Source organism: Protopterus annectens, chromosome 7.part0, assembly GCF_019279795.1.
Source record: "Protopterus annectens isolate FY-2018-M chromosome 7.part0, PAN1.0, whole genome shotgun sequence".
In the NCBI taxonomy this organism is placed as follows: domain Eukaryota; kingdom Metazoa; phylum Chordata; order Ceratodontiformes; family Protopteridae; genus Protopterus; species Protopterus annectens.
In genome coordinates this window covers 947228295-947245834 of record NC_056739.1, presented here as the reverse complement: position 1 = coordinate 947245834, position 17540 = coordinate 947228295, and positions in this window count along the sequence as shown.

The following is a 17540-nucleotide window of genomic DNA, read 5'->3' as shown; positions in this document are numbered from 1 at the left end:
CAAAGGGTTACACATACCTTTGTTTCTACCTTTTTAATTTCTCCAAGTCTTTTGGGTTTCTAATACAATGACAGGAATAGACCTCTATTCCTAAGTCAAGGTATGATTAAAGTTCATGAAATTAGTATAGTTTCAATCTTTGATGTTAGCCAGTAGTGCTCTTCGCAACACCCACAATGTGCCCAGTAATGACTCTTTCTGCAATTTGTACAGGGTTACATGGATTGGTAACATATCCAAATACGACTGTAAATTCTTGTTTCTACTGGTATGGTATCCCCTCTGTTGGCCCTGGCTCTGAGTTGAGTGTGGCAGAGCTCAGTGAGTTCTTGTAATATGTTTCTATCCACCTTGTAGCACTCTGCAACTTCCAGCTCATGTAGCTCCTGGAAGGTTACCCTGGGCCTGAACACTCTTCTCCTTCTCAGCCTAGGCCTATTGTCAGTAGCAGCAGCAGCATTAACTTTAGCATCTACACATACAGATGTAGCAGACCTGCAGCAGCCCCTTAGCATTATCTCAGTTAAAATTCCCAAGTCTGTACTCCAGTGGTCCAGAGTTTTGGAGGAAAATCAGAATGTAGGGTGTATGCATACTTTATACAGGTCTGATATAGGTCTAACCTGTGTTATTGGCTAATTATTATGCATTTCACCTGCCTCACTTGTAATGAACATAATTTACTGGCTCTCTAGTTTATTGGGCAATGCAGCACTCTTTGCCGTGCCGTAAAGCATAGTTCATTCAAAGTCAGAATCAATAACTGAATATATCTGGTTTTAATTACTTGCTACCTACATCATCACTATGACTTGGGCATTTTTATGTCAAACGAACACACTCAGTTATGCAGTACACCATGCAAACATGCACACCGGGAATTTACACATCCAGTGGAAATATCAACATGGTGTAGGAGCGCACATGAAATGGATCTGTGGACACTGTTGCTGCTTTTACTGATTCAACAAATTCACCTTATTTGCATACATATCCATGCTGACTGCCTGGTAAATACACTGTTCATAGCCATATGACCTAGGCAACAGCACCAATGCACCATTGTATGGACCTGATGCAATGTCCTATAATACATTTCTGACAAACATTATAAAATAATTATCACTGTTTTTCTTTGTTTTTTGTTTTTTTAATTAGGCATGTTTGTGCACTGTGGAACACAGCACAAACATGCTGAAATCATAAAATATATATAATTATATAATATATATATATATATATATATATATATATATATATATATATATATATATATATATTTCCTTACATTTTCAGACATCTGCAATGCATTTTTCACACATCAATGTATGTGATCTAACCATTTCAGGGGAGTTATGTCCATATTTCTGGACTTTTACATCCCCTTCTTTCTGTGTTACACTTTTGTAGACGGAAAATTGATGCATACATTACGGACATGGGCACAGAGTCTATATGGGTGCCTTTCTGCTTGTTGGATCGCTCCACCTGGGTCATTTGCATAAGATTCACCTGCTTATGAGGTAATTTTCATTACATGGAACTTTTCTTGTTTGTGTATGCTTGCGCTCCACTAAGCTGCGCTTACTGAATCTAAAACCATTCATGCTGATATAAGCATCGCACCTTGATGCGTACACCAAAAAAAATTTGTGTAGGTCGCATCTATTTAATTCGTAATCTTTCATTGCTAATAATAGACCATAGTATTGCTGAAGATATTTTACATAAAACTGAATTGTTGAATCAGTGGTTTTTAATTAACATTAAAACAGACTTTTTAAATAAATGTGTTTATTGTAGAAACTACTACACAGACAGTGAGCAAAATCTCAACAAAACATAGCATTTTTGTACTTACTGACAGAGTTCTGGAAAATTGTCTCAGCTAAATTATATAATAACCATTATCTTCCCATAGAGAAAAAAAAACATTGAATACAATAAAAAAGTAATGTAACTGAGAATAGGCAGAAAGTATTAAAAAAATCAAACACTAGACTCATAACACAAAAGTACAGCATACTATTTCTAAACACTAAGAAAGGGAAATGAGTGAAAGAATGAAAAGTAGGAAAAGAAAGCAAGTAATCTCCGTGGTATCCCCGCAGTCTCAAAACAACCCACTAAACAAGTATAGTGGGTCCGAAAACAAAACAGTGTAATAAACTTCTATGCGTGGAAGATTTTCAGTCCATATATCTCTTAGTTAATCACTGTATATGAATCAGATCAGAAAATAGTAGTAGAAGTAGCGAACTTAAACTCATCTTAAGGCAAAAAAAAAAAAATAATAAAAAATATATAATTGTACAGAATTACAAAGTATTCGAAAGTAATCCAAGCAAGGCTGTCAGTCTGTTTCCAGTCAAAAATCCTTTATTAAATACACAGACAAGCGATCCAAGTCAAACAAAAATAGAGTAATAGTTTCCTCACAAGCTTTCTAAATATATATATATACTTTTTATCAGGCATGGGAGTGGTTTATTGTGCTGTAAAACAAAGTGTCATTGATACACATGTTAAATTCACATCCCTTCCCCATCAGTGTGACATTCGAGCTGGTCTTGCCCTACTTAGTAGCTGTCATAATAATATAACCCTTATGTACTTTAAATAAAATTTTAAATTGACTAAGGTTGATATATTTATATATATTTTTTGATTGCCAAATGGACTAAGGTTGATATATTTCCAGCCATGCAGTATATTGTCTTGGATAAAATCACAGACTTGATAATCTCCTTAATAATCTGGTTAAATAAGAAGTACCACATCATTATACATGTTATTTAAAGTACATAAGGGTTATATTATTATGACAGCTACTAAGTAGGGCATGACCAGCTTGAAAGTCACACTGATGGGGGAAGGGATGTGAATTTAACACGTGTAACAACACTTTGTTTTACAGCACAATAAACCACTCCCTTGCCTGATAAAAAGTATATATATATATATATATATATATATATATATATATATATATATTATATATATATATATATATATATAAATCTTGTGAGGAAACTATTACTCTATTTTTGTTTTACTTGGATCGCTTGTCTGTGTACTTAATAAAGGATTTTCAACTGGAAACAGACTGCCTGCCTTGCTTGGATACTTTCTAATACTTAGTAATTCTGCACAATTATATATTTTTCATTTTTATTTTTTTTTTACTTAAGACAAGTTTAAGTTTGCTACTTCTACTACTATTTTCTGATCTGATTAATATACAGTGATTAACTAGAGATATATGGACTGAAAATCTTCCACGCAGAGAAGTTTATTACACTGTTTTAAAAGTAGGAAAAGACATTCAGAGATCCCGATATTGTAAGAATTGAAACTAATTAAAGTAAATATAGAACTGAAAATGATGTATCACAAAGAGAAGTAGAAGTTAATGTCACAGATTAGAAATACATATCAGATAATTGTCAGTAAATACAAAATAAAGGAGAGAACTCATTGTCACTACCATATGGATACAGATTTCTAACCATAATTACAAGGAAAGGTAAGGAAAGTGATATTAGCATGGACTGAGCAAATGTTTGTGGGAATACTGATGCAGAAAAAGGAACCACAAAAAGGCAAAGATTCAGGTTGTTGTTGTTGAATATTATGTTAAAAAGTCAAGAAAAGTAACAAACAGTATATTAGTTAATAGTAAAAATTTGAAGAGGAAAAGACATATTACCCTAAACTCCTCAGAAAAAAACAATACAAGAAAATGATCATACAGGAAGATGACAGACTTTTATAGCAATCAAAATATACAAATCAGCTATTGAAGGTATCAGATTATACTAGTATGTCTTTTATAATATCAGGAATTAGTACTCACAAAAGGATAATTATAAATTATGATTTATGGAAAGTAGACAATAAAGATCTTATAAAAGTTTTAAACAGCAAGTGCTAAAATATTAATAATGGACCATATTGTGAATGGATATTCATTATGGATACCTGTAATCAATTTTGAATTTAAAATGACAAAAACAAAGGAAACCCACAAAAAGTCAAGCCTGGTGGCATGGTATTCTAAAAAAATGTTATTAAAGAGGAAGAGAAAGCTATAAAAATATAAGTAGCAGCATAGGTCTTACATACATAAAATAAAAAAAAAATCATAATATAGTTTCAAAACAGTTTAAGCTAGGGCTGAGGGCAAAAATAACACTCATGCCTGCCTTAATAAATGGACAATAAAAACTGTTTTATAAATACATGAATGCTACCAAAAATGAACAATTCTTTGTTTGATCCTCTAATCAAATAATAGTATAACAGCACCTTTAAACAAAATTATTGAAATTCTTAATATAAAATTTAACATGAATTATAAAAGAAGCTAGATGTTCCATGCATATTTATAATTTAACAGTAGATTTCTGTTGATCGCAGAAGAAGATGTAATTTATATTCTTAATAAAGTTAAATAAGATGTGTTTAACTATGCCAGATAATACATCAGGGCATTTATGGTATTCCCTTTATATTGCCCTATTGCTGGCACAAATGTTGAACAATCTGCTAATGAATTCAGAAGTAGCAGATAAGTAGAAAAAGACATATATAACTCTGATGTACAAAGAGGGAAGCAAATAGGATGTGTCTAGCTGTAGACCAGTGAGATTAATTTCAAACAGTGGTAAATGTTTCAAAATATGCACCCTAAAAATGTTAAAAAGAGATAGCAAATATGGACTTCATCTAGACAAGGTGGCAACATGGTATTATCTCAGGATGCTCAGATTTAACATCTGATATTATATTATAATCCTTCATTTTGATTTAATTAGAAGAATAAATGTATAGTAATTAATCTAGGTATGTCTAAAGGATTTGATGACATATTACATAATTAGATCACTGAGAGTATTATTAGAGTAGAGGTATTCACTACATTGTAAAATGAATAGATATTTGGCTAAAGATAGGAAACAATTCATTGTTATGTATGATAAGATATCCACTTGGAATAATATAATTACTGGGGTTTCTCACGTTTGGTATAGGGCCTAGTTATACTTCACTACCAATCACAACGAAATTCCTGACTTTAAATTATGTACATAACTGCAATACCAGTGACATAATAAACAATAACTCTGATATTAAGGCCTTAAATAATTACCTGAGTGAAACTGAAGCATGGACTATCAGAATGGATCTGCAGTTTAAAGTAGGTAAAAATTAAATATTACTCCATGGTGTATTAGAAAGCATAACTATTCAAATGGGTAACCGCTGTCTCAAAGTACTACCTAGTATAAAGGATCTTGGTGTAGTTATTAGAACTGATTTTGTCTTGGAAAAGCATGTTACTGATATAAGGGTTATAGCAATCTGGCAAGTAGGTCTAATATTAATAAGTGTAGAATCCAAAGATCTGGGAATAGTAACAAGTTTGTAGCAATACTATGACAAATAATAGAAATTATACAGTGAATGGCCATTAATATTCAAAAATGAGCATGGTGATTGGCCAGCCCAACCAGTGTGCCCATTGTAAATCTGAGAATATACTAACAGAAAAACGTCTGGTTGCCTGGACTTTTTCCCATTAGTATTTCTCCTATTTTTTTTTTTACTTTTCTTACTTTCTTTTCCCCCAAAAACGAATACAGAAGACCTGAAATGAATGAGGGAGACAGTGCAGACAAAAATAAGAGGATAATCAGGTATGTTCTGAAAAATTAAAGAAACTTACCTAATTATCCTTTTATTTTGCCTGTCCCAGCTCTCCCGAATGTAAAAAGTCTCCCGATTTCTTTTTTATTTTTGATTAAAAAAAAAAAGCAACAGAGATTTTCCTTTCTCCATTGCTACCTCTGCACAGCACTAATGTACTCCATAAGCATGGGAACACAAGTCCCATACGCATGTGCAGTACATCAGAAAAAGTCCCTGGATACCAGAAAACCATAGAAGGGCAGCATGGAGGCATGATACAAAGACATTATTTAAGAAAAGTAAGTATTTTTTTCTTAAATAATGTCATTGTATAATAGCAATAACCCACGACTGGGAGTGGGCAATGCCCACAAAAACATAAAACAGAAACCTGTGGAACACTGTGACTGTAACAATGAATTTCAGTTTTCCAATTGCCATACAATACTTGCCATGGCCTATTTGTAAGCCATGCAGTTATCAATCTTATCAAGATTACACCAACACCTAGTTGTTCTAATTTATTGATCAGTGTTTTGACTCTGTCAAATGGTGAAATTAAATCTATATAAATTACATCACAGCACAATTTTTCTTCCATAGTTATTATTATATTATTATAGAACATCATAGTTATTATTATATTGTTATAGAACATCATGTTACAGGCGGTAATAAATCTATTTTTGAAATTTGCATGCTGATTTATGGTTTCAATCACTTGCCATTCCAATTCTGACATGAACTTTTCCAATATTACCTTCTCCACAACATGAAAGTAGACTTAAGGGTCTGTATAACTATATTTATCCTACTCCCCTTTTCCTTAAAGAAAAGCTCCATAAGTGCATGTCTCCAATCTTGTGGAATCTCTCTGTATTTAAAAAGCCTAGTAAATCATAGATTAGCACTAGGCTAATTGCCTTTGTGGGTCATTTTAAGCCCAGCCAATCACCTCATGTAAGAATCAAACACTGTCTTTTGTGCTTGTAATGTAAGCACCTTGATCATTATACCAGCTTCCCAAGGAAATATAAATGAGCGCTGAGGGAATTAAAACCTGTATCACAGGACTTACAGCTCACAACCTTATCCTGTATACCGACTGCCAGACATCGATATAATAGTATTGTAAGTTCTTGCTGAAGTGTTCTCAGACCATTATTACTAATTCTGTCTCCTCTATGTGCTTTTGTTGGATCCAGATTACAGAGTTGTTTTCAATATAATCTAATTTGATTTCAGTATTTGAGGTTACCTGGATGTCACTAAGTCATCTTAACAGCCCCTTTGTGTAGCCAAACTGTTTTGTATAAGATTTTGAAAATACATCTAGAACCCATTGTGTCTGAGAATAAATTTTAGAATCTACTCAGTTTATCAATTAGTATCCCCACGGATTCATGAAGCTTGGCGCAAGGCCGGTGTAAGGCCTGCGCCGGCCGTGCGGCGTATAAATGGTGTAGTAGCACCATATGCATATTAATGAAGGTGCGCCACTACCACATCCACGTGCATAGGACTCGTGCACGAGTGCATGGGGCGTTACTAAGCTGCGCCCGGAGGCGTGTCAATGTCGGCTGGCGATGAGCAACCTAAACTGCTGAATATTATAGCCTGCCTGCAATAGTAATCGCACCTATCAGTGTCCTTGGATAATGAAACGTATGCAAAGCATGCAAGACAGTTCCCGGCCACACAAAATGGAGAACAAAACAGAAATGCATGCAACATAATATGAGTTTCCGTCCATGGAACAAATGACATTTAAAATCGTGTGTCCGTAATGTACTGCACTGTCAGAAGTTATACCCAGTGGAAGTGAAGCGCATCATGTCAGCGCGCCGCCAATACACACGTCTAGCCCCATGGGTATGGTCACCAGCAGTCCCACAGTGGTAGTGATAGTGCACAGCAGGGCAGTTGTGGCTATATAACAACCGTAAAGAAACCTGACAGTCCATATTGTATACCAAACACACACAAACATATGTATATTAAAATGTGCTATACACATGAACAGGAACGTAACCGTCACATACACATAGGATGCTATATGCGGAACTGGGATATCCAAAAGTAGAACCCATGCATGCAAATGCAATACGCAACAACCCCTGTATAGCACATAACCCGCACCCATGTCCGAATGTCCACCAGATCCAGCAACCAGCCTTGCGCATCCGTACACCTACACATAGCGGGTATTCCCCATATGTAGTAGGAAGTATCGTCCTAGGCAGTGTCCGGATTGCAAATATGTATCCCACATTTGTAAACATCCCATCACAGGTACGTAAATCCAAATGCCCGCGCGTTAATGTTACGGCAAAATGTGTGTACATCCCGCGTGGGATAAGTAACCTGTTGAAACCTCAGAGTTGTTTACATGCCACGGTGTCCATTACTGTACACATCTGGACAAAACATGTATGTGTAGTCATGGTACTGTTCAGTATCTACACAGACATGCAATTCATACTACGCAGGATGGAACAGCTGTCCACCATGCAGGTCACCCCACTAGGGTTGCCACCTGTTCAGATGGCCAAGGTGGGACATCCCTTGTAGAAATGTGAGAATTTGCAGGATAAAACATACCCCCGGCCTGTGCAAAGTACAGAATTACACGTGTATGCCAAGATAAAAGCTAATGCCATAGCATTTGAATAGCTTATGCTATCCCAAATAATAGTTATGTGTACCAGATACAAAATACCTGTATCATGCAACTAGTACAGAAATGAAGAAATATATTATTGTCTTAAAATCACAGGACATTTGCCATGTCTTAGGTGTCATCGCAGGACACAACTGTCCAAAGTGGGACCTCCTCTCGCAAAGAGGAACAAGTGGTAACCCTACTCCCCACTGAATTATCGACAGTATATATTCAACTCAATCACATACCGACACCACCTCTCAACCTATTACAGCAACAAAACCTGGACAAAGCCTAAAAGGATGGGTGGACAAATAGGGACAGATGTAATTACTGCTCTCACAAGCTTCTAAAGTTCAAGGAATAATAGTATGTACATAAGCAGGAAATGTTGTGAAGGATGTGGGGTAGTCCCCAGTATTACAGAGGTCCGTACATATATACTGTAACAAGCCATCACATATGTTGACTGTACTACTGCATACCCGTAGTTAATTCATAGTTAAGTCATGTGCAAAATAATAACCCTCGTAAGAATGAATACAGGAAATAGTCAAATGTGAATGGGAACACCACTCACCGTGGATTATGTATCGTAACCGCCCCCACCCATATTATGTATTGCCAACATCATAAGCTGCTGATAGGTGCCCAAACACCTGTGTCTGTAAATTAAATGTTTAAAATGGACAAACCCTGTCCATGTGCTTTGTCTGACATTTGAACATGGTCAGGGCAGTTCCGTTCACCAGGCGGACAAGCCTAAACCCAGATCACCACATGAGCACCCTGACAATTAAAGACCTGTATGTGTCAGGACTATAAGCCTTTGGGTTCTGAATATCCCTGCAGTGATGAAATATGCAGCGTGGGTCCAGAGCAGTAGGGAATAGGGAATGTGTAACATGTAGTACCGCATTTTTCCCAGCAGGAGAATGGATGCCTGTGACGTAAGTGAAGCGGTGAAGCATATGTTAATGTAGCTATGTACTATGGGTATGCATATAAATGAGTCAGAACACCAAACGTATAGTGGTTACAGCATCCGGCCAACGTGCATGCAGTCCCGGTTGAACAACGACTACAGCACATATAATGTGAAAGTGTAATGAATGCGTCTGTGCTGTACAGACAGTTAAATGTGTAAAGGTGAACGTGTGTTTTGCAAACGTCCGTTAACCGTATTACAGATAATTACTGGTACTGTCACAAGTAATAAAGCCCACGTAAGCACAAAGACTTAGTAAACATATGTAACCCACAATAAGGATATGCATGCGCGCCTGCGCATAACCCACAATAAGGAAATGCAAGTGCGCCTGTGTGTGATCCGCTCACAGCATAGTAAATGAATGCTGTTTCCCCCATGTTAGTTATACATGGCTCAAACCTGTTAACCTCGTAAAGTATGAAACCAGACAAAGCCATGCAAACTACCGGTACAAATAGGGACAAACACCAGATATGTGCCAGAACAAACATAGAAAGTGGATAGAATAACGGGTGTGTCAGTAGCATGGATTCTCTGAAGGGTATGCAGTCGTAACCTGAACTGCTTGCCAGAAATCCCCACTGTAAGTCTCAAATGAAATGCCACGACATTGCCAGATAGACACAGGTTTATTTAAAACACAGCGAAGATAAAGGGGCAAGCAGCTGTACACTCTGCGACAATCTGTATAGTGGAAAGGTGTGGTATGGATATAGATATATGTGTATACACATAATCCACAGACGTAAACCAAAGCAAGTTATGAAATGAGGATTGTACATGTATATATGTATACACAACAGACTTATGTCCTGTAGATATGACATATGTACATAAACAGGCGACGTTATATCTAATATGGGTAGACAAACAGACATGCAGGAAAGGTGAATAAACCACAGCATTCCAAACCATTGGCCAGAAAGTGACAGTCCAGCAAGTTCTACACTTTAAACATGCAGATAGGTGTCCATTGCAGGACTCCAAAAATTGAATCTTACGTAGTGTCAACCGACATTGACGCAAAAGAAGTCACTGCAGCAAATACGAAATAGCTGTACATGCAACAGTATCAGGTGCAAGGGTGACGACACATGTGTCGATAGAATGTATGACGTACAAACTGATATCCGGAGAGTGGGGAGTGCATATAAGTGTCTCCACACTTCAGTACCGCACACATTAAACATGTGTAATGGGTACTGTAGAGGGTTTTCAGGTATGGGAATCATGGGTAGGCAGAAATGGGCCTAGGTGTTGTTTGGCAGGGATTTCGTAGGCCCGCCCCGTGGGAGTGATGTGGGTATAGCACATGCCTATATTCTCAATAATGGGGCAAACCATCCACTGGATATTGCGGAAACCATTTTGGCAATATGTAGGGCCCTATATCTGTCATGTAGGCGATTATCATGGATGGACATGTGTACGACCAAGATGGTACCCATAACTGGCAAACTGTCAGAATAACACAGCTGCACTAAGGCATAGTACATGAAATACAAATAGGGACTATATTAGATATACCCCAGACAAAGTCAGAACGTCGTGAGAATACTGGCGTACCCATGAATACAGATATTATGAGTGTTACTAATCATGTAATGGAAATGTCAGTCACTATTATCTACCGCACAGTCCGTAATGCCTTGCCAGCAATTTACCAGAAAGGCACATCACTATGACAAATGTAACAAGGTCAAACGTCAGGGCGTTTACCCATAATGTGTACAGGTTAGGGGTATGAAGGTAACCTGTCCAAAATACATGTACAGAACTAGTGATACTAGGTGGACAGGTGAGAAGAAAGACATCAGGACAAATGAGAAAACATGTACTAGACACACGCATGTACTCCGACAAATGTGAATGACAACGTATGCCCTGTGAATGTCAATGTGGAAGGTTAATAGACACAAAAGTAATGTGTCCCACAGGGTGTCATGCAGTGTCACCGTAACAATGTCCAGTCCCCCAGACACGTACGTGAGCTCTGCCACTGACGGAAAGCGCAAATACCGGCGCACACATACGGTACATGATAGACCAATTACTGTGGATAAGCAGCTGTTGGCCTGTGTGAGGAATACAACGGTCTGGGTGGGTGTGTCCTGCAATATAAATGTAATGGCATGTGGCCTGTGATGCCGCCATACAGTGTGTGTATTGGTGTCAGAAAGTTGATATTTTGTTACAGACACATACTCCGCAACTGTACAGATTTACGCAGAATGTGCAGAGTTCTGCCTCATATGTTTGGTGTGTTCCACGTAACAACAGTAACATTCTGGCACTTTCATGATAACTGAAGACATGAAATAATGACAAACATGTGAGTAAGACACCAAATCCGACAGAAAAGCCATACTAATGCAAAACCTATTATTGTGTCAACTATCTACGTTTGTAAGAGCAACATGTCAATACTGACCCTATGTGTCCCACTATCAGATAAGGCCTTGTCCAGCAACTTGCTCTAGGAGGTGGAGTGGTATGAACAGAAACAGATCCATGTGTGAGGAAACAGCAATATCGACTGCAAGATAATGCAGAAGGTATGAAATGCGCTGCAGTAGGACGTGCAGTACTGTCCGCAGGTATGTGCTGACATGTCAAATGACACAGCAGTCTACATGAAGAACCTATAGGGCTGCCATCTTTACAAATGATGATAGTGGGACATACCCAGAGCCATGCACACAGCACAAATAGACATACACACATCAAAACTAGGCCATGATACATGAAGCCTCCGGCGTGTACGAGTACAGTGAGAGTACAGCAAGGATAGATGTCTGCCAAGATATACAGCAAATGCCTGTAAGGGCGTGTAACACCGCCCGTAACACAGACGTTGCATGGACAATGTTGGGAGTTGCAACATACCCCATTGGTATGTGAAAGCTATGCAAATATGCGATACATGAAACAGTCAGCTGTCCATGCAAGAGCAGAGTTATAGGCAGAAAATAGATTTTATATATATATATATATATATAGAGAGAGAGAGAGAGATACAGACATACACACACACACACACACACACACACATGTGGCAGGGCTGGTAATCAAACCTACACATGACTACCCTATCACACTACAGCATGACACATTTACAGAACACTCTACCGAGATTACTAAACACAGTAGACACACAGGCATTCTACTAGGTGCGTGTCAACATCCACAAAGACAAAGACGTCAGCAGGATACATCTGTGTTGCGAAGCATCTAAAAGCATAACCTGAGTCCCCAGGCAGATGGGAGCATGCACACACACACACACACATCTGGCAGGCCTGGGAATCGAACATACACCTAACTACTCTATTACACCACAGCATGATGCATTTACAGAACGCGCTACCGAGACTACTGCACACAGCACTCCCAGAGGCATACTTCTAGGTGGGTGACATCATCCGCAAAGGCAAAGACGCCGATAGGGAATGTATGTGTTGTGAGGCATCTAAAAGCATTACTGTGTCCCCAGGCAGCTGGTAACACACACACACTTGGAAGGGCCGGGAGTTGAACACACACCTACCTACTGTAACACACTACAGCATTATGCATTTACAGAACGCGCTACCGAGATTATTGAACACTGCACTCCCAGAGGCATACTTCTAGGTGGGTGACATCATCCGCAAAGGCAAAGACGCCGATAGGGAATGTATGTGTTGTGAGGCATCTAAAAGCTTTACTGTGTCCCCAGGCAGCTGGAAACACACACACACACACACACACACATTTAGAAGGGCTGGGAGTTGAACACACACCTACTTACTCTAACACACTACAGCATTACGCATTTACAGAACGCGCTACCAAGATTACTGAACATAGCACTCCCAGAGGCATACTTCTAGGTGGGTGACATCATCCGCAAAGGCAAAGACGCCGATAGGGAATGTATGTGTTGTGAGGCATCTAAAAGCATTACTGTGTCCCCAGGCAGCTGGAAACACACACACACATACTTGAAAGGGCCGGGAGTTGAACACACACCTACCTACTCTAACACACTACAGCATTACGCATTTACAGAACGAGCTACTGAGATTACTGAACACAGCATTCCCAGAGGCATACTTCTAGGTGTGTGACATCATCCGCAAAGGCAAAGATGCCTATAGGGAATGTATGTGTTGTGAGGCATCTAAAAGCTTTACTGTGTCCCCAGGCAGCTGGAAACACACACACACACTTGGAAGGGCCGGGAGTTGAACACACACCTACCTACTCTAGCACACTACAGCATTACGCATTTACAGAACGAGCCACCAAGATTACTGAACACAACACTCCCAGAGGCATACTTCTAGGTGGGTGACATCATCCGCAAGGGCAAAGATGCTGATAGGGAATGTTTAGAGAGTGAGCGGTCTGAAAGCATATTACCGTCCCAAGGTAGACGTACACAAACACGCCAGTGCTGTCAACGGGCCAACTAAATATCTATGGAGCACAACAACACTGAATAGATACGGGATATGCCACAGACAGTACACCCTTCGATAGAGCAACAAGTGTGTTCAATGTAGGCATCCATCGTGACATTGAAATTGGACATCTGGTGCCTGGATGACCACCATGGCTATACAGGATGTCAATGGCCATGCCCACACACTTAGTATCACACGTCTGTTTAGAATGCACTGTGTGTCCATCTACACAATGGTGTACTGGGCATGCTCACACACTTAGCTGTTGCAAAGGGCCAACTTGCATGCACACGGAGTCTAATCACGGAAGGGCGCAGTGTTGAATGTACTGTGTGTCCATCTACACAATGGCGTACTGGGCATGCTCACACACTTAGCAGTTGCAAAGGGCCATCTTGCATGCACACAGAGTCTAATCACGGAGGGGCGCAGTGTGGAATGTACTGTGCGTCCATCTACACAACGGCGTACTGGGCATGCTCACACACTTAGCTGTTGCAAAGGGCTATCTTGCATGCACACGGAGTCTAATCATGGAGGGGCGCAGTGTGGAATGTACTGTGTGTCCATCTACACAACGGCGTACTGGGCATGCTCACACAGCTTTTGCAAAGGGCAATCTTGCATGCAGATGGAGTGTACACACAGAAGGGCACAGTAAGGTATAACTGCCCTCACGCACAGGGCAGTCACACATGCAGTGACCTATACACACGCAGCTGCCATCACAGCTGTCACAGGTGCAGGTCACACACGTACACACTGCAGTGTACACTGTAGCTGTCAAGTCAGCACCATGTCATTGGTGCAGCACTACACAGCCTTACGGTCCAACAACACCATGTGACACATGACCACTGGGCTGTACAGCGGTGTACACCAGCTGTGCAGAGTACACACGTACCAACAGGGATCCAACAGGTGTTATGCATTGCAATGATACCAGTATACATGAACAGATCGGCTCAAGACATACCATGGCCCTTACACAGCTGTGACACCTGACTGTTGCTGTACACCAATGAACACACGTCTGGGTATGTCATACATGTGATTGTGTGGATGTGTGCATGGACTGCACACACAACACATACATACATGGCCTTTGATGTACCTCGTGCATAACACTGGCCTAATCAATGCTACACACGCAAATTGAATGTGGGCCCATGTCTGTTGAATGCTCACACTACATGGGGTAGCAGTGTTGACCGGGACACATACCCTTGTACTGGTCGCCTGTGACACCCGTGATATCATACCGCAGTCCATTTATTATGTATGTCAACACACATGTCCAACAATAGCAATGCATACAAACATGGCAACAGGAGACACATGTGACATCTGTACTGTGCATGCAGCAAACATGCATGTGCAGTGGCCGATGTCTGTAACATAGTTGCACCTACCTATGACATGCAGACGCAATGCAGGCCCATCATTGACATCTGTATACGGTGACATACAAACAGCATGTATGGAGGGATGTGTGTACATAAAGTGGTGAACCACCTGTCTAGATGTATGTGTGCAGGGGGTGGCTCACAGTTGTGTCACACACCATCCTATCATGCCATGTGCTAACTGTACCCTATGTCGCTGTTATGTGACGGTGCTGACATAATGCATACACAGCGGTCAGGTGTTAACAACTATATGTCATATGGCACCTGTAACACCTACAACCTCTCGTGTGTATATAGCAGCACATTTGCCAGATATAGCGTTGGTACACATAATGCAATCAATACCGCTGCATGTCCATCAAATGTGTCATCATATGGCTGGTGTATCATTCCCAGCACTGCCATGTGTGTCCGAATGTGTGACCAGGGATGCCATATATCGCGGGGAATATGTCCCAGTTGCTACACATCCCTGTACACCATTGTAGAGAACTGTACATACGTCAGTGTGGGAAGCATGGCGTTCACCGGTGAGGTGCATCACACACATCAGCTGTCCGTATACGCATGTGTGGTCACCACAGTGTGTGTGTGTGTGTGTGTGTGTGTGTGTGTGTGTATGTATGTCTGGTGCTTGGTGTGAGTGTGTATGCTAATATATGGTGGGAAATTATCACTGGCCCCACGTGTTGACTAACCCGTAATGGTGATGCATTGCACAACCCTGTTGATGCCATAGGTCCCAGCCATACTGGCTACCTGTGCATGTCCCTTGTCTGTGACATGTCGTGTGGGTGCATAGTACTGTGAGGGTGATGACCACAAAGGCAAGGGTCCCCAGCTGCACACTATGGGGTGTGCATTATAGTGGTGTACACCCCGTGACTGCGGCCATGTTCATGTACTGTTACAGGGTCCTACTGCTGCACAGTGTGGCCTCCAGCTACCAAGTGACACCTCGCATCATCATTGGTCAGGTCGCTGTGTACAACCCCTGCACCATGTCACCATACCTGTAATGTGTCCTGCTATGTATGTCACGTCTCTGTCCAGTGTAGCCTGTGGCACCGACCACATGCGTCAGGTGCAGTATATGTGCGGACATCTGTGTCATGTTTGTGTGTCCAACAGTCAGGATGAAGGTACATGTAGCATGCTGATATTGCCAGACGTGCCTGCGTGTACTCCACAGTTACACGTGGGGGACTGCAAACACTGCTACCTGTAGGCACATGCAAGTACACCATAGGAGGGAACCAGGGTATCACAACCAACATGGTGCTACAGATGTAACCGAGACACATACCATGAACACATCACAATGCATGCTGCACCTGCACTACATGGTGTGACTGGTGCATGTCGACAGTACACAACCTATGTCACATACACAACTCAGTATTCACACACAACCACTGCAACATACACATCCCTCACTATGCATACACAAGTATTATATACACCTCTCACTATGCTGTTCACCCTGTGCATCAGAATATTTGTGCATAACCCTGCACCAATGGTGTGGATGACAGGGATGCGGCACAGGCTTCATCATATGCACAGGGTGATATGTTTGCCAGGGACATAGGTTGCACACAACCAATGCAACATACACATCCCTCACTATGCATACACAGGTATTACATACACCTCTCACTATGCTGTTCACCCTGTGCATCAGAATATTTGTGCATAACCCTGCACCGATGGTGTGGATGACAGGGATGTGGCACAGGCTTCATCATATGCACAGGGTGATATGTTTGCCAGGGGCATAGGCTTCACACAACCAATGCAACATACACATCCCTCACTATGCATACACAGGTATTACATAGACCTCTCACTATGCTGTTCACCCTGTGCATCAGAATATTTGTGCATAACCCTACACCGATGGTGTGGATGACAGGGATGCAGCACAGGCTTCATCATATGCACAGGGTGATATGTTTGCCAGGGGCATAGGCTGCACCAATGGATAACATCATGTGTGTGTGTAAGGGCCAGTGAGTTGACTGGACATGTCTGTGCAGAATGCATGTGGATGTTGTGGAGCCCTACAGTTTTGTTTGCTGTGTGCGTGTATGTGTGTACACAGTTCTGCCATTTGTGATGCCTACATGGGGTATAACTGACAGCCCCAGATTGTACAGTGCAGGTTGTACAGCTCACTGTGTCTGTCCACGGCCACGTGACCTGTGCCTGCCTGGGGTTGCACGGGCACTACCAGGTGGAGGTACAGAGTGGCTACTGTCCGACGACACATGTTCGCTGGAAACATGTCCCCGCTGAGACCGTCCAGGGCCACGTCTACGTGGCCTGCTGTGTCCTGG